Below are 18,855 nucleotides of genomic sequence, written 5' to 3' on the forward strand. Positions count from 1 at the left end.
TGATCTTATTCTAGACTGAAGATAAAGGCTTTGTTGTACATAAAAGTCCAAAGAAGAAGATAACCTAGGCCCGAGTGGAAGAAGAATAAAGTTAGGGACTTTCCACTGAAACGACGAAAGAGGTCTAAGAGAGTCTATTTGTAGACTGTGTAAATAAGGAACTGAGAATTGCAAGGGGATTTCCAGCTTTGAGGCGTTGTTCGAACTGGTTGACAAGCAGTATACTGAGGAGAAAGAGACTCTTACTTGTTGCTGTCGAGCCACGAACTTTGAGAACTTTGCAACATGGCAGATGCTGGGAGTAACCATCGTAGAGCTAAATTAGTAATAGGTACACTTTTAGGGTTAGTGATAGTCGCTATAATTGTGATAGTTGTAGCCTAATATATCGTTTCACATGAGCAGGAGGGGAGATACAGGGGACACCTACGCCTACCACCTCTAGCCAGAAAGAGGATACTATAGGAGCTCAAAGAGCTTTGCTGCTAGAAGAGAGTCGTAGATTTCATGTAGATCTGTCTAGAAGCGATTTTAAGCTTAAGCTTAATGCTTATGCAACATTGTTGTATGAGTATGTGGATGTAATGGATGCGAAAGATTGTTATGTGTGCATGCAGCTACCTTCTTATGTAGATGAGGGTATTAGATACCATCACCTTCCACTAACTTATGGAATTTCTAGTAGTTTGCTGCTTAGTATTTTTTATGAGAGAAAACAGTTTGAGTATTTCTTTTCCAATTACGATGCAGTACTTCCTGAAGTTCCAGCTTATAAGGATTTGAATAAATATGATTATTACAAGTCAGAGGACAGACATCAGAAGTATTTCATACCGTCTTTGGAATCTGATACGGCTTATGCTCAACGACATAATTTGACATGTTCATTGTCAGACACGGAGAAGAAGTTCATATGTCAAGTAGAAGATAGATATAGAAAACTAACCCACACCCGAAATTCAGGAGAGAGTCCAGTTGATTGGACAGATGAGGAAAGATTGCACAGATCCAAGGGGAGTTATGGCCCTATCGCGTTAGATCAGGTGCAAAAGGGGAAGTTGTGTGTGAGACGTCCTCAGACCTATTACGAAAAGGTTTCGGTGGGACAAAGTACGTGTGACCATATCTTTACCATGGAGGGCTCTGCAAAGAACTTTTTGCAAGGTCCGGTGCAAGTGATTCCAACTGTGTATTATGTGTGCGGAAGGAATGCCTATGTGAGGTTGCCTGCAAATTAGTATGGTACATGTTACTTGGCTATTATTTTTCCGAAAATCTATCATGCTGAAGATTTGGAGCTTTTGGAAACTGGACATTATTCTAGAGTTAAGAGAGCTGCGAGTTCAGGAGCAGTGATTGGGGATATCTTTGGAGCGATGATACCAAGTTTGGGTATGATTTTGAATGATTTGAAGATCAGAAGGTTGGCGACTGTGGTTGATGAGTTGTCGATGAATACAGCAAGGTCTTTATTACTGGTGGATGGAGAGATGTTATCGATAAGGACGATGGTTTTGCAGAATCGTCTTGCTTTAGACGTATTGTTGGCAAAAGAGGGCGGATTCTGTAAATTATTGAAAGTTCAGGAATGTTGCACGTATATATTCCAGACAATAGCAAGGATCTGGAGAAATATATAGACAACATTACTATGATTCATCAAGAGATTGCGGATCTGACTGAGTAAGGTGTGTGGGAAAAGATTGGTAAAGGATTTGGTCGTGTGGGAAGTTGGTTTGCGAGCTTGGGAAAGAAGTTCCTTGGATTCGTGCTCAAACCTCTTATCATTGTTGTGGTTTGTGTGATCTGCTTGTGGGATCTCATCAGAGCCTATAACAAACAGAATTGAAAGAGCTCTCAGAGCGAGTGAGAGGCGAATGGCTAGACTGCAGGACAGTCAATATCAGAATCTTAAGATTATGGAGAGGTTCCGACAGGGGAGGATGGCAACAAGCACTGTTTAGGTCGGTTCTTTCTCCAAGTGAAATAATTGTGTGATGGTGTGATGACATTTGTCATCAAAGGGGGGAACTGATAGAGCGTCATGAGATTCTGAAATTTGTAGGGGTGCATCATATTCACCGTTACTCAGCACCCGCATATTAATCGATTTGTGCTAAGAAATGTCATAGAAATGTATTGCTGGAATCGTTTAACATAGAGGTGATCAGAAATGCAAAAATGCTTTTGTGAAGAGTAACGCTGCAAGTTATTGTGAATGTATTTAGTAAATGCATAATGATTAGTTTCCGTGCAATGCAATGTACTAGGTTAAACGTGTGTCATGTTCAAATTATACATGTAGGTTGCTTAATTACGTGTATGAACTAATGAACTAATGCTTAGAGTGTGATTTAGTAATGTGATTAACAGTGTAAAGGCCTGATCGCATATACTTAGAAGAGAAAGGCCTGTTCATTTTCTTATGTTAGCTAAACGTTGTTGGCCGAAAATGATTTCCTTTTGGTAAAGTCTTTGGGTTGCAAGGAGAGGTAAAATCCTGGAGACGTGAAATGTTTTTCATTCTCATGTTTCTGTTGCAGGTGCAAGGACATTTAGCTCGTTAGTGAGACTAGTCCTTTGTTTTAGGAGGTAGGATGCTGTGAGAAGCCAACAAGGGAGTACACTGGAATGTTGGGATGATACTTTCAGCGGAGAAGGTGCCTGGGACCCAAGGTCAAGCTAACCGTCGTTGGACGCCGGACAATTTTGATGGAAAACTACTGGGAGAAGACCTGGCTGAAGAGGTGTGCCAAACGGCGTGTTCATTGATTTTTGGGTTTTGTATTAGGGACAGTGCCCCGTGGGTTGAGCAGTTGAGGTTTAGACGGGAAGCTAGGAAGAGCATCTTAGATCGAGCTCTGACTTAGTGAATGTACTTCTTAGGAAGTCTTCACTTCTGACACCTTTATTCTCCTTGCCTGGGAAGGCAATGCTAAGTAGGAATGTCACCTTAGAGTTAGTGTAGGGATAGACTACCGCTTTTCCTTTTAGACTAATGATTCCGAATTTGGATATTGGCTTAACCATTGCTTTCTTGATGATTTTGGAGTCAGTGATTCTTTTTGTCTTGAGTCGGATGAGAATCCTTCGTAGGCTTGCTTTTGTTTTAGTGCCCATTTACCTTTTACACCTTGTGTTGAGGTGTCTGTATGTCCAGCTATTTTTGGTTGTAATAAAATCTTATACATTTTAGATTCGGAGTCAGTGGTCCTTTCTAAATGAAATCTAATTTCCGTGACTATGTTTTGATAATTGTATTTCCTCCCCTCTACACTATTTAGCAGATAAAAATATCCTGGCGACCTGAGAGGATTCTTGGAGATAACCAGGTAGGCAAGAATCCGGCCCCATCACTGGATAGACTTAATCTTACGAAGATCAGTAACATTTTTGCAGAGAAGAAATTATGTTCCGATTTAATCTTAAAGAAAAACCAACCAGTTTTCAAAATAAATTCTATTCTGCTGAATCTAAGTTTATTACTTCATACATAACAAATCCTGAGTCAAAACATTCATCAGCCAGGTGAGTAATGCAAGAACTCCAAGTGATAGGAAACAAATCCATTTTTGTGACAATGTGAGTAAACATACATGGTATATTGGTTATTACTTTGAAAGACAGACAAAATGCATCACATATATTTTAAACACAGCGGTGTAGGATCCAGGTGTTAAATCACACAGGAATATGGTCTGTCTTTATTGGTGTCAACAGCTTTTCAACCCTTTATCAGATATCAGAGTCTCAACAGGACAGAGATGAACCTGGGGAGTGGTGGTATGATGGAGGTGCTCTTGTGCATTCATTAAGGCCACTGGACGACCAATGCTTAAGTTATGGCGAGGGAATGGATCTCAACCTGCCGCGCTGGACCCCATTAGTATGGGGTTGGTGTGGGCCATGTTGGGCAGGTTCCCGAAGGGAGAACGTCTGCAGGAATGTTGTGTCAGCCTTACGGGCTGACCCCCATAAATAAGGGATGGATGAGGGCTTGTATTGGCGGACTTCCAATCAGAGAACGCTTGCGGGGTGGAATGCACAAGAGCAACTCAATCATACCACCACTCCCCAGGTTCATCTCTGTCCTGATGAGACCCTGATAGCTGATAAAGGGTCGAAACTCCATTGACACCAATAAAGACAGACCATATTCCTGTGTGAATTAACACTGGGATCCTACGCGCTGTGTTTAAAATAAATGTGAAGCATTTAGCTGTCTTTCGAAGTAATAACCAATATACAATGTATGTTTACTCACATTGCCACTTTTTCTTTTTTTGGTGGTTTTGGTTCCTATCACTTGGGGTTCTTCCATAATATCTCTTCACTACTCACCTGACTGTTGAATCTTTTGACCCAGGATTTATTATCTATGAAATATTAAACTTCAATTTGGCTGAATTTTATTTATTTTGAATACTGGTTGGTTTTTCTTTAAGATTACATCGGAACAGAATTACTTCTCTGAAAAGATATGACTGTTCTTCGTAAGATTAAGTCTATCCAGGATTTCCTGTATTATCATATTTTGTTTTGTTTTAGAAAATGAGTTCCATGTGAACACTTGTCCAAAGATAAAAATAACAGATCTCAGCTTCAGTTTCAGTGTCTGATTTAGGCTAAATGTGTACCATAAAATGGAGGAATGGTATGTTATTAGCTACCTTGTTGTAAACTGTTACATTTAATTTGGATAGAAGAAATTGTTCAAAATCTTCTAACACTGAAAAGTGTTTTGATCAATGTCAAGGTTTTTCAAACTGTGGTTTGGTATCCTGCAGAAGAACACAATTGAACGTTTAGCTACATATAGAGACACTACTAAGTAATGGGGAGTTTGAGATTTTGCTCTCATAAAGTTGACAAGAAAAGACATTTTGTACAGTTTCAAAGACAGGAAAGAAAATGCAGCCCAATGCCAATTTTTCTTCAAACTTATGAGGAGATAGTTTTTCATTTTCATCTGGAAGATGTGTTCCTATTGATGACTAACCCACAAGCTGATTTTGATGCTCAATATCTCAGATGTCAATCAAAACGCAAACTATAGGGCTGTGGTGTTCAATGTTGGTTCTCAAGGGCTTGATCCATGCAACAATGATTTACTAAACATACAATTAAAGTAAATGACAATTACATAGTCAGTGATTATCTTGCAAAGATCCAACCCTAGGAGCCAACATTCAACACCTCGCTTGTAGGAGAACGAAGAGTAGAAATCAAATACCAGGCTCAGACAATCCATTAAGTATAAGGTTATTTGTGAGTTAAAGTTGGAGTTGGGTAGCAGAAACCATACCAATGCCAACTGATAAGATGCGATCATCAGATTATGCAAAACTCAAATAAAAGCGGTTCAGCAATTAATTCAATACCATATTTAGCCCTGAAATTGTTTACTGGTGTGTTACTGACGTCAAGGAGAAGATGAGCTGCTTCTGCATGACGTTTATTACTGCATCAGTGCACTCTTGACAGTTACGACAAGTGCCTTTAGAATTAATTTCTGTTGACACAGACTTCAAGTTAAATTATAAAAAACTTGAGGTGGCGCACTGCAAGATGGCCGCACTGATGTGAGGCTCCCGATGCTCGACCCCTCGCATCCGGAATTTATCCGTGTCCCGCTGTCCTAGCAGCGCCCCGGAGGTCCCTACCTGCTGCTGGACCGGGGCACTACAATCGGTGGCACTCTTGGCCGTTCACCTGCTCCCGGGCCCGAGTTCTGCCGACTGTCGCTTAGCGGCCGCAGGGGACGCGGCTGGCTGGGTCTGCGGCCGGCGCTGGGGGATACGCGAGGCCGCGGCGCCCAAGGGAAGCACGGGCCGTGTGGCTGGCGGCGGCCGGCCGTACAGTGCGGGACCCGCGGAAGAGGGTCCCGGTCCTGCCCGGAGCCGGGGAATCCTGATACCGGCTTGGAGGGGTGCATGCTGAGCCCGCGGGACGCCCGGGACCTGCGGAGACCCCGAGACGCTGCCGCTCAGAGGAGAGAGGCGCGCACCTGCGTGAGCGGCCCCGTGGGGCCGGGCCTGGACACGGACTCCTTCCTCGTGGCGGCCGAGAACTGGCACGGACAGCGCTCAGGCGGCGACCTTGTGGAGGGCCCACAACAGGTACTGGCATAGGCGGTTGGCGGCGGGGGCTCATCGTCACACGAGGGTCCTTGAACTCCCCTCCCCCGTCACCGCCTGTGGGAGTCGGCCTCTGCGGGGCAGAGAGGGACCCTATTTCCTTCCCCCTCCTTGGGGGGTTCGGTTGCCATTCGTGGCGGGAGCGCCGGCGGAGTGTGCCCGGGAGCCCGCTGTGGGGGCTTGATCGGATACGGGCCCCGTGCTTGAGAAAACGGTGGGGCTGGGCCACGCTGGATCGCCTTTGAAGCGGGGCTGCGGCACCCCCGGTGGTCTCCTGGCCCTCCGCAGCGGGGGGAGGGCATCACTCCTGCCTCTCACTCCCCCTCGACTCCGGCCCCGCACCGGCTGGCTGCTCGGACATTGGGACGGCGAGCCACACAGAGCCTGGGCACCGGCGCGCGTGTCCCGAGGGCAGTCATGGGCAAGGACAGGGGTGCCAAGTCGACAGCCGCGCCCCACCAGACCAAGATTGATCGTTTCACGACCTCCGATCCCCCGGGCGTTGGGGGGGAGACGGCGCCGACTCCCGGCACGGACCTTGCCGCCATTCTGCAGGCCATCACCGCCTCCCGCACGTCCTTGGAGGGGATGGTCGGGGAGGTGAAGGTGGACGTGGCGCTCCTGCGACAAGATCTCCGCAATGCCACGGCCCGCATCACCGAGACGGAGTCCCGAATTTCGACTGCGGAGGACGACATCCGGCAGCTCCAAGACCAGGTCCGGGAGCTCACGACCCATTCCAAGGAGTTGCACCGGCGGGCGGAGGATGCCGAAAACCGGGCCCGCCGCAACAACCTCCGCCTGGTGGGCTTTCCGGAGGGGGTCGAATCTGGCCGCACCGACGACTTCCTGGAGAAGTGATTTAAGTCCTGGATGCCGGCGGCCAGCTTGTCCACCTGGTTTGTAGTGGAAAGAGCGCATCGGTCGTTGGCTGCCAAGCCTCCGGTGGGGGCCCCCCCGCGCCCCTTCATCCTGCGGATCCTTAACTTCAGAGACAGAGACGCTATTCTGAAGGAGGCGCGGGTGCAGTCTCCCTTGTCCTTCAACAACCACACCATCATGGTTTTCCCCGACTATACCCGGGAGGTTCAGGAGCAACGCCGCTCATACCTAGAGGTGAAACACAAGATGCGCTCCTTGGGTCTTCGCTACCAACTTCAATTCCCGGCCCGCCTCCGCGTGGTCTTTCAGGATAAGACCCTGTTTTTCGACACTCCCCGGGCGGCCTGGACTTGGCTCACTGAGGAACGACCCCTGCGCCAGTCTGGGCGGGCGTCCCCGGCTCGGCGGCCTTCGGATCAAGATACAACCAGGCCCCCTCGCCCACGCCGCAGGAGGCGCACACAGTCCCGGCGGCCCCGGGGGGGGTTGGCGGCTGGGCCTCGCTCCACGAGCATGTCGGGCAGAAGGCCGAGGGACTCGTCTGCTTCATCCGGGACATCCTCTCAGGCGGCTGGGGGCCTCCGGCGCCGGTCGCCACGTCCGCCGGACCCGTCCCTGACCCCCCTCCTCGCGCCTGTGGACCTTTCTGATCTCTCCCGCAGCCCGGCCATTTGACTTTGGGTGGTCTTCTGTCGTGGCAGCAGCTCTGGCGGCCCGGTCCTGCGGCTGGGCCTCCACCACGGACCTGGACTCAGCGGATTTCCGCTCATGTGTAGTAGTCTAGGCTGGAACACTTGCATCCGTACTTCTGGAGGGGTCCACCAAGCTCTTGACACCCGAGCGCTTCGCTTGGGGTTTTTGTAGTAGTTGTTGAAGTTAGGGCGACAGATGCTTCAGTTCTCGAAGTGTAGGGTGGGGGGTTGGGGGTTGGGGGGTGGGTTTTGTTGGATGTTCCTCCTAGGGAGGGTGGTTCTATTAGTTTGGGTCTGGTTCTTCTTGGGTGCGCCGCATAGCAGCTTCCTGCGAGCGTTACTGCAAAGCTCCGCGCTGGCTCACGCACACGATCTGCTGCCGCCCGCTCCCAGCCTGGCACCCCTTAGCTGCTTCCTGCGAGCGTTACTGCAAAGCTCCGCGCTGGCTCACACACACGATCTGCTGCCGCCCGCTCCCAGCCTGGCACCCCTAGTCCCCTTTTGTCTGTCCCCTGCTCTCCCCATGGGACCTGGGCGATCCTCCTTTCCTCCCTGCGCACCGGCGCGGCATGATGTCCTCCTGGCGCCCCTGGGGTGGCTCCGATCCCGCGGCGTCCCAATGCGCCCGTTGTTTCCATGGCTGACGTAGCCCCCAGGGCGCAGCTGCGTATCCTGTCCTGGAATGTGAACGGCCTGCTGGATAGGCTTAAGCGCACGGCAGTCCTTAAGTATGCTCAACGCGTTGGGGCCGACGTCCTCCTCCTTCAGGAGACCCATCTCCTCGGGGAAAAATGCCCCTTCTTGGCGCGTTATGGGTACGACCGGGTGTGGCATTCTGGGTTTTCCCGTGGTTCCCGCGGGGTGGCGGTCCTGCTGCGTCGTTCCTTCCCCTTTGTCCTTCAGAGGGTGGCCCGTGCTCCCCATGGAATCGGGATTGCTATATGCGGTACGCTGGAGGGTCGCCCAGTCAGCTTCCTCTCGCTCTATGTGCCTCCTTCGGGACTGTCGCAGGCTTTATCCCACGCCGCCTCGTTGTTGGAATCTCTCCCCGTGGGCGCTGTTGTGCTTGGGGGAGACTTTAACGCTGTCTTGGCCCCACAGCTGGATTCGTCGGGACCGATTTCGGATTCCCGCGCCGCGCGAGCGAGACAGCTGGCGGGATGGGCCGAGGCCCAGGGCCTCTGTGACGCCTGGAGGCTTTGGCATCCTCACGATCGTCAGTACACCCACACTTCGGCCGCTCACCATTCTCACGCCCGTATTGATGTGATTTTTGTCCCCCCCACCGAGTGCGGAAGCGTCCAGGATGTCCGCATCCTGCCCAGGGGCATTTCGGACCACTCGCCGGTCCTCCTGGGTCTGGGCCCCCCGCCTCACGCGGCTAGGCCGGTGTGGAGGTTCAGCGCCTGGTTCCTCCAGGATAAGACATTGCGTGAGGCGATGGGCACTGAGCTTACTCAATATTATGGTGCCAACGAGGGCTCGGTTTCGTCGGCGGGCACCCTTTGGGAGGCTTGCAAGGCAACCATCAGGGGGGCGGCCAAGGCACATGTGGTGCGGCACCGCCAGACACAGCTGTGGCAGCTCACTGCTTGCGAAGCCCGGGCGTTGCGGCTGGAGCGGTCGCTCTCTGCACATGAAGACCCGGCGGTGGACCGGCAGCTGCGGCTCCTTCGTCAGGAGATTTGTCAGCGGTCCCTCGAGGCGGCCAAGCTTCTTTGGCAGTCCTCGGTGGCGAGGGTGTATGGTTGGGGTGACAAGAACGGCGCGCTGTTGCACCGCCTGGCCACCTACCCCAGGGCGTCGCGCATCATTCCGGCGATTACCGACTCTTCGGGGGTGCTCCAGTCCTCCTCCGTGGCGATGGCGACGGCATTTGCCCAGTTCTACTCTCAGCTCTACCGAGCGCGTGCAACAGACCTTTCTCTGGACGCCCTGCTCGCGTCTGGGAACGCCTGCCTGGCCCGGCTTCGGCCGGACGAAATGGAGAGCCTGGAAGCCCCCATCTCCATCGAAGAAATTGGGGAGGCAATCGGGCGCACGTCAGCGGGGAAGACACCGGGACCGGACGGCTTTCCCCAAGAATTCTTTGCGGCCTACAGGGACACCCTGGTCCCGCGGTTGAGAGCTCACTATGTGGAGGCGCTTGAGAGGGGTTCCTTCCCCCCGGAAACTGACCTGGCCACGATTGTGGTTTTGCCCAAATCCACGCCGCCGTCCACTGATAGAGCCGCCTATCGCCCAATTTCGCTCATCAACACCGATGTGAAGCTCTATGCGGCGGTCCTGGCCCAACGGCTTAGGCCCCTGTTGTCGACCTTGGTCCACCCGGATCAATGTGGCTTTATGCCCGCTCGGGGCACGCGCCACTGTCTGCGCCGTCTCCATGTGGCCTTGGCCCACCGCCATCGTCTGACCCCGTACCTCGCTCTACTCCTCGTCGACTTCGAAAAGGCTTTCGATTCGGTGGGGTGGATCTACCTATTCGACGTCCTGACCCGCATGGGCTTTGGCCCTCGGTTCGTGGGGATGGTGCGAGTTCTCTATGCCCAGCCCCGTGCCAGAGTATTGGTTAACGGTGCGTTGTCGAGGCCCTTTCGGATCGGCCGGGGGACAAGGCAGGGTTGCCCACTGTCGCCCCTTCTCTTCGCTCTTGCGATGGAACCTCTGGCCGCCCTGATTAGATCTGACCACCTCCTTCGGGGCTGGGAGTGGCCTGGCCTGGAAGCTGACAAAATCGCCCTTTATGCGGATGATGTCCTACTGTACCTTGGGGACCCAGCGCGCTCCGGGCCACGTGCACTATCCATTCTGAGCCGTTTCGGCCGGGCGTCAGGTCTCTCCCTCAACCCGCGGAAATCGGTCCTGGTTCCGTTGCACCCCTCCAGGGAATGCTTTGACTGGCAGGAGACCATCCCTCTGCGCCGCTTATCATTTCAATACCTGGGCATCTGGGTCTCCCTCCTCCCGGAGCTGAGCTGGGCGCTCAACGTCGCCCCCCTGGTCAAGAGAGCCAAGGTAGACTTGGCGCGATGGCAACAGCTGCCCCTCAACCCGCTAGGGAGGGTTGCCCTCTACAAAATGATGATTCTTCCCCGGTTTTTATATGTGTTGCAAAACACCCCCCTCTCCTTTCCGAGACCGTGGTTCCGCGAACTGGACGGGATGGCGACGAGATTTCTCTGGGGCGATGGGAGGCGGCGGCTGGCTCTGTCGACGTGCCGCATACCCACCTTTGACGGGGGCCTGGGCATGTCTGATCTCTACCTCTACTATATGGCCACCCGCCTTCTGGTCATTCATGACTGGTTCGGGGGGGGTTGGTCCGACCCGGCCTACAGGGTGGAACTTGACGGCTTGGGTTTCTCCGATATCCAAGATCGCCTATACGGCGCCCCCATCCCTGCTTCTTGCCCGGACATCACCAGGGCTGTATTCCTGTCCTGGCGAGCGGCGCTCCGCCTCACCCGATGGACGGGACGGTTGACCCGGGTCACTCCCCTGTGGCATGGGACGTGGTTGCAGGAGGTCACGAAGCTGGAAGGCTTCAAATCATGGGATCTCATTGGCATTTCCCAGCTTGGGGACGTCTGGCGGGGAGGGCGGATGTGTTCCTTTTCAGAGCTGCAGGCGCGTTTTTCCCTCCACTCCTCTCAATTCTATAGGTACCTCCAGCTGCGCCACGCCATACGCACCTACACCCCGCTTGACGTCCGGCTGCCGGACCACAGCCCCCCGGAGGCTCAGGTCCTGCTGGGCAACCTGGGGAGGGGGGGCATTTCCAGGATTTACCGCTCCCTCGTCAACTGCACCCCTACGTCCCTTGCGGGCCTTAAGGAGCGCTGGGAGGGGTGGGTGGGCCCCCTGGATGAGGCCGACTGGCGGGACGCCCTTATGGCCCCCCGCTTGGTGACGGCCTCCGCTAAGCTGCGACTCATCCAAATTTATTATCTCCATGCGGCTTACCTTACACCGGCTCGCCTTCACCGTGCGGGCCTCTCCGGGGACGCGGCTTGCTCCCGATGTGGTTCCGAACCGGCAGACTTCCTGCATATGGTGTGGTCCTGCCCTGCCCTGGAGGGGTTCTGGAGGGGCATTGAGACCGAGCTTACGGAGGTCCTGGGGTGGGAGGTGCCGCACGACCCTCGACACTCCCTGCTGGGCATCACAGATGGCTTGGATGGCACGCGTTCAGAGCAGCTGTTTCTCATGACGGCCTTGATGGTGGCCAAGCGCGACATTGCAGCGGCATGGAAACAACCGCTGCCGCCAAGTGTGGCTAAGTGGGGTGCTGGGGTGGACTGGTGCGCGGCGCAGGAGCGGACTCTCTATCGGGCACGAGGTTGCCCCAAGAAATACCGGAAAGTTTGGGGGAAATGGCTAGGCAACATACTTTGGTAGGGCGGTTCGGAGGGTGGAGGAGAGCTTTTGGGGGCGGGGGGGAACGGGGTGTGCTTTCTAATGTATTGCTGTGTGGTACTGCTTCAGAATGCCAGACTGTTTCTGTTGTTGTACTGTTTAAAACAATAAAAACTTGTTTATCAAAAAAAAATTATAAAAAACTTTCCTGTTTGTTTATTTCTTCTCCTGTGGCAGTCTTTTGCATGAAAATGATGAAATGACCTGAGGTTATTGGTACTTCTCCAAATACCTGCCGAAATATCCGATGTATATGTCACCCTGTCTTTTGTGGAAAAGGTATGGCCTTTTCTCAGGTCAACCACGCCAGTTTATACAGAGATTGGATCTTGATAGCTCATTTTGAAAAGCTTTTGGTGCCAGATAAATCTCTAAAGTGAAAGCTAGTTTTTAAATGTCACACTTTTGCCCAGTTGTTTAATGTTTGCGATTATTTTCAGATTTTAGCACACCAAAAAACGAGAAACCCTGAACGGCACTAGTGAGCTCTCCAGCTTTAAGTGCCTTGTTGTATTTACAAATGGAACCATGGATTTTGACAAATAAAATCTGTAATGCAGATATACTGGCCTAAAGCTTTACTATTTTATAGATTTACCCTAGAATTCGTTTTGTGGAAGACCCCTGCCCCCAAATGCTCAACTCCCCTGCCCACATTTAGGGCCGGATCACGAAACATTTTTAGCTGGCGTCATTACATGCCCTTGGAGCTAAGTTATGGCAGTTCTTGGCGTAAACACCATTTACCATTGAATTATGTAAGCAGATTTATGGAGATGGTAATGTGTGACAAGATTGTACGTATTTGGGGGATGGCATTTTGTTGTGGTGGGGATGTGTTATGTTGCTTTTTGCAATTAATGACCCATCTCATGAATAATAATGTGATTGGTCGGATGCAACCCACTCTGAATACAGTTTTTCGCAACTGATTTGGTCTTACATAGGTCGAATAGCAAAAAAAACTTTAGCTCGCAAAAACTCTTCTTTCCTCTTGTGTCTGGTATCAGGGACATCTTAAAGATTTTGGGGGCCCCGGGCCAAACTTATTTTGGGGGGCCCTTTTTGGAATAGATTTGAATGTATGATCCAATTTCAGCTCTTTCACGCCCTCTTTGTCCGAGTCACTGACAGCACACAGGCACACTCGTCCACATTCTAAATATGTTTACATCTAATATTCAGGGATAGTGATGTGTGTTTTCAATACTGTAACACAGCAGCGGCTCAATAGTATTGCTGCAAATAATCTCTGTGACACTCTGATTTCTCAGATATCATGTTTTGTTTTGATCTTTTGTTAGGGATGTTGTATGAAACATAAACACAACATTTCTCTTCAAAATGGGGAGAAGATGTAGCCTTGCTGCTAGAGCGGTCGACCTTGAAGCTGGGAAACAGGGTTGGAGTCTCGGCAACGACGCTCAACATCCTGTGATTCTGGGCAAATCACTTAATCTCCTCTTGCCTAGGAAAAATGAATGTTTCCTTCTGTAACGAAACTGGTGCTTGTGTAAAGCGCACTGATACCCGATTTCTCGGATCTAGCTCGTGCCATATAAAACAAAAAAGAAAAAAGTCTGTAAATGACTCTTACATATCACACACATTAAAATATATTAAAGGTAAACGGTATTCAAAACAGTCTGTTTAAGAATTATTCAAAGTAACCAGAACAGAGCTTGCCCTATCAAGGGGCCCCCTGAAAAGCTGGGGCCCTGGGCCAGAGCCCACTTTGTCAATGCTTTAAAAGGTCTCTGACTGGTATTTGGCTCACGTGCACAGCCTCCAGTCAGAACTCCATCAACAGCCTGTGGTTGGGATTTTGCTCTGGCTCTGAACCTCCCTGGATACTTGGAAGGGCCTGCCCACTGCAGGCCTGCAGACATCCTGCCAGGCCCTCCCATCCCAGGGGATGTTAAACGAACAGGACTCTGTGCTCCTAATAGCAGTAACTATGTCATCAAGGGGACTTAACATTTGGAATTCTTAGCGAACACTCCTGCTTCCCTGGGACTGATGCATCATCATTGTGCGTGCTTCCTCTTGCCTGATCCTTCATTAATTTTGTTTCCGCCAAATGACACAACCTTAGCTCTCTCATTTCCTCCATATGCCAGCTCCATTGTATTTCAAGCTCTATTCTTGCCTCTCTAGAGCCTGAATATATTGCTAAATACCAACCCTTTTGCTCTGTGTTGTGTGCATTTTGTCTGGTTTAATTGTGTTCATGTAAATTGCTAAAACCTTGTCCAATTGAAGGATTAACATTTTATCCAAATGACACCAACAATATTTAAGGTACATGCTTACCAAGTTGTTGGGCAGTTCTCAGATTGAAACATAAAGTTCATAAGCAGGAAACAGAAAGGGAGGGGGGCAATCCATGTACGGCAGATATCAAGTTGCAGGACACAAACAAGAACTCATTCCAATTTAGTAAATCATGGCATGAACAGTCTAAAGAGTGAGTGGAGAGTACCATGCCTTGGAACAGGGTATGAATCACATGTATCTCCAACATGTAAAGAGACATGTCAAATTGCAAACCCAATAAAATGATTCCTGTTAATGCTTGCTGCTTTTGGGTGCATTCAGGAGAGCCATCCCCTCCACCCTGCACCAACTACCACTGACAGCAGCTCCTTTAGTCATGTAACACACAGAAAACCTTCTCTTCTCTCGCTGTCTCCTCTAAACTCCCTACCAGGCAAACCTCAATACCACCCACACTCCACTCTGATTACAACAACATGGGTACTGCGACTATCCACCACCCTAATACCACACAAAAACCACAGCCAATTACAAATTCAAGTTTTCATTGTTTTTCTGCAGTATACCATAAGGCACCATTCACTTCATCTACTATTAATTACAACATAAGAAACCTGATTCATTTAATAAACCATATGCATTATTCAAAACAATTTCAGTAAATACGACAAACTTTGAAATAAATCCATTTGTTTATCAGAATTGAAAGCTTCAAAGGTTTGCCGCCTTTATGAGCTACCCCAGCTATTTGCTGCATCCAGCAATTGGCCCCCACTGGTTTAGACCCCCACTTTGGGTGGGAGAATCAGCTGGAAACCAAGTTAGGAGGAGAGGTGTGCCCACCTTTGCCAACCCCACCCCTCAGGTGGGGGAGGCGAGGTGAAGCTCAACTCTCAGTTCCCGCCATCTTGAAGATGGGGGGACCCAGCCAACCAGAGTGAGGCTTATGCCCCCCTCCCACTGGAGGGTGGCATCATAGGAGGTGTACTCACCCTAAGGAAGGGACTCATTGGTCCCAACCTGCCCCTACCTGTAACGCCCCTAAATTTTGTATTTAGGGGCAACCCTGAACCTTGCTTCCTCAGACAAGAAGAAACAAGAAGAAGGACTAAAGAGCCGTGCTGAAGGAGAAGAGGAGGAAATCAACAGACTTAGCCCCAGACTACTGCGAAATCCCAGTGTGCCCTGCAGTCAGCAACCTCCAAAAATCCGGAGAACCTGCCCTGCCTTCCCAAACCAGACTTTGTCTCCCGTGAGCACCGGATTTGTTCACCTACAGACTCTGGCTCCGGCCAAATCCGAGAGCATGCACCACTCTGAAATGGTCCAATGAGCCCAACCGAGACCGCCCGACCGACTCTGTCTGCAAGCACTTGCAGTCACAAGGTTTCAACTCCCAAAGACCCCATTCGCCGACCCGGGAATCCCCAACCGAATCTGCAACTTGAACCAAGACCGAAGGTCTCTGCTGAGAAACCCTGGGATTCCCGATGACCGTATCCTACACCCGGCCGCCTCTGTGCCGCTGGCGGTGTAATGCTTGTGCTGGCCATTGGGCCCTTCAGTGCTAACCTCGACACCCGGAGCTTTTTGTTCCATCAACCAGGTGGCCTGCTCGTCCGCAGTCCCAAACCCAACAATCGTGCTTAGCCTGTTGGCTAATGTGTAGTCCCTGCATTCTGCACCAGGTCGCCTCTGTGCCGCTGGTGGTGCAAACTGAGTGTCCATCTGACCGAGTCCTATTCACAGACCGTAACCTTATTTTTGTTCTTTCAGGACTAAGAGAGTCTCGTGAGTAAGCCTGCAAAACTGTAATTGTATTACAAAACGCATAAACGTCTTTCCCTTCTCTTAGGAAATGTACCAGCGTGGTATCTAGGGTTACCTCGCTGAGTAAGAAAAGTAACTATAAAGTAATTTTGACTGTTTAGTGCCAAAGTCTACAAACCTGTAACAAAAACAAAGTTAATGTCAAATGCATATTCGTGATACCTTGCCTTTGAGAGTACGATTTTGCCTATGATTTGGTTCTGGTAATAAAATAAAACAAAATAATATTTTAATATAAACAAATTAGTCGGGATTCAGCCTGAGTGTGTACAATAAATGCTTAGCACTACCCTCTGATAAAGCCTTGCTGCTCACCCACACTACCACAGCTAGAGAGTAAGGTACTATCTACTTTAGCCTCTGCATACCTTTGGGTATCCACTGGACTCTGTGCACACTATACCTTACTTTGGTATAGTATATACAGAGCCAGCTTTCTACAATGGTTGTTAGCTGTTATAACATAAAGGAGTAACAACAAGGATTTGTTATAAATATTTAACCTTCAGAATATTTCAGTTCTGAAATTTCAATAGTATTGAGGTCTGTGGAAGGAGTTTTGGCCTTCAGTTATGTGTGTTTATGTTAGATATATATGTCCTTTTTCTCTACACATCTCGTCCATCTGCACGTCTTCAGCACCCTCTTTTCACTCTTCCCTGAATGCACTTCCTTGCATCTCCCTCACTTCACCACTTCCAAACATATATTGCACTCACTCACATTTAAGCAATGTATTTACTTTTGCCCTGTAAATATTCACACACATTTACACAAAATTGCAATTACAACTGGAATACATGAACATTGTTCTGTGTGGTCTGCAAAGAGGCCAACTGTTAGAAATGTGGGTCTCTAGTTGGCAATGGTTTGCACCGTTGTCCAAGTAGGGACCCTTCTTATTAATCTGGGTAAGGGGGATACACTTCTAAAATATCCACTGCTCACCCCTTTGGTAGCTTGGCAGGAGCAGTCACGCTTATCTCAGATGCAGTGTGTAAAGCATTTGTGCACACATACAGTAATACATTGACAACACTACAAATGGACACCACACCAGTTTAGAAAAATAAGTAATCTTTATCTAAACCAAACAAGACCAAAACGACAAAAATCCACAACACAGAAATCAAGTCAAGTCAAAGTCCTTTATTTGATCTTACTCATAAGATCATAAAAGTGTTTACAATCGCAGTTTGTAAAAGACATAGTAAACATTTATCATAAACTGAAGTGTAAAAAGAATGCAAACATTCATTATATCATAAATACTAATTTGTCTATATGAATACAATAAAAACATGATAAGCCATCCTGCTGTATCTTAAGGGCCCAACTGCTTTCTCTTTTTCAGTCATGCCCAGAGAAATTAGGCTAGAGAAAAGGGTTCTGCAAGGATTTGAGGAAGAACAGAGCTACACTGCAAAATTTAAAATTATGACTTTTACAAATTGGTACAATAAATTTGTGTCGTTCTTGACAATAAAAACCACAAAAAAACAAAACGTGGAGATCATTTTGTGGGGACTTGTCACAAGGACATACTGAGAGATCGGAATGTTTGTATTGCTTCCCTGGAAATCCTATCATCAAGGGGATCATATTTAAGCGAAATCTCAGTTTTTTGTCCACTTCTACCCACACCAATTATGACCTTGAAGAGAATGCGTGATTTCTCCCTATAGAGCGGACTAGATCTCTGTATGAAAGCTTTTCGGTCCTGAAGAGAACCCCTTAAGAACGGATTTGAAACGTGTCGACCTTTTTTGTTTCGCCAAACAAGTGTATCAAAGAGTTTATTTCTGCTCCCCCGTTAAAAACTATTCTCTGAATTTGTATATTTCCCTTAAGCCTTTGGCAGGGGTGGCAGTCAAATTGTTGATAGCTCTACACTGTTTGGTCTTGCCCAAAATATTCTTGTTGAGACCAGTCCAAATTCATTTTGGGGCTATTGTCGTGGGCAAGCTTTAGTATTCATTATTTGTATATGTTTGTCTTTGTCTCACATTGAACGCATGTATTGCAGTGCGTGGAAGTATGTGTGGTAGTATGGCAATGAAAGTTTTCACTGATGTCCAGTTATCGTCTTTTATTGCAGAAATCTTGGTGACATTCTGTTTTCTTATGTGTTTGTAACTATTGAATCATTTGGCATCGAAAAATTGACAAAATAAATGCCTAATTCAAAATGGTTGAAATAATGAATTAAGGGTCTTATTGAATTGTTTTTGTTTGCCCCTTGCCTAGTCTTTTGTTAAAGGTTTCATCAGTACTGGCAACTGTTTTTGTTTGTTCAGTTTCTTCAGAGGCACGATGACGATGCGCGGGAATTATTCCCGCACTGCGGCGATGCGTCGGAAACAGGTGCGGATGCATTGCGCTTCTCTTAGTTGAGTCGCTTTTCCAGCTCCCAACAGCAGGAACACCCTCCAGAGGCCCAGAACAGCAGCAGGCACCTCTTGGCAGGTCAGAACTCCCATAAAGGAAGTTAAAGGGAGCTGGGGGTGAAGTCTTTGTGCTCCTGAGACTTCAGAACAGGAGGCAAGCTCGACTTAATGCCCTTGAAGATCTTCCTCAAGCAGGGGACACAGCACACAGCAAAGTTTTTGTCCTTTCCT

The sequence above is a fragment of the Triturus cristatus genome, chromosome 9, assembly GCF_964204655.1.
Source record: "Triturus cristatus chromosome 9, aTriCri1.1, whole genome shotgun sequence".
Lineage (NCBI taxonomy): Eukaryota > Metazoa > Chordata > Amphibia > Caudata > Salamandridae > Triturus > Triturus cristatus.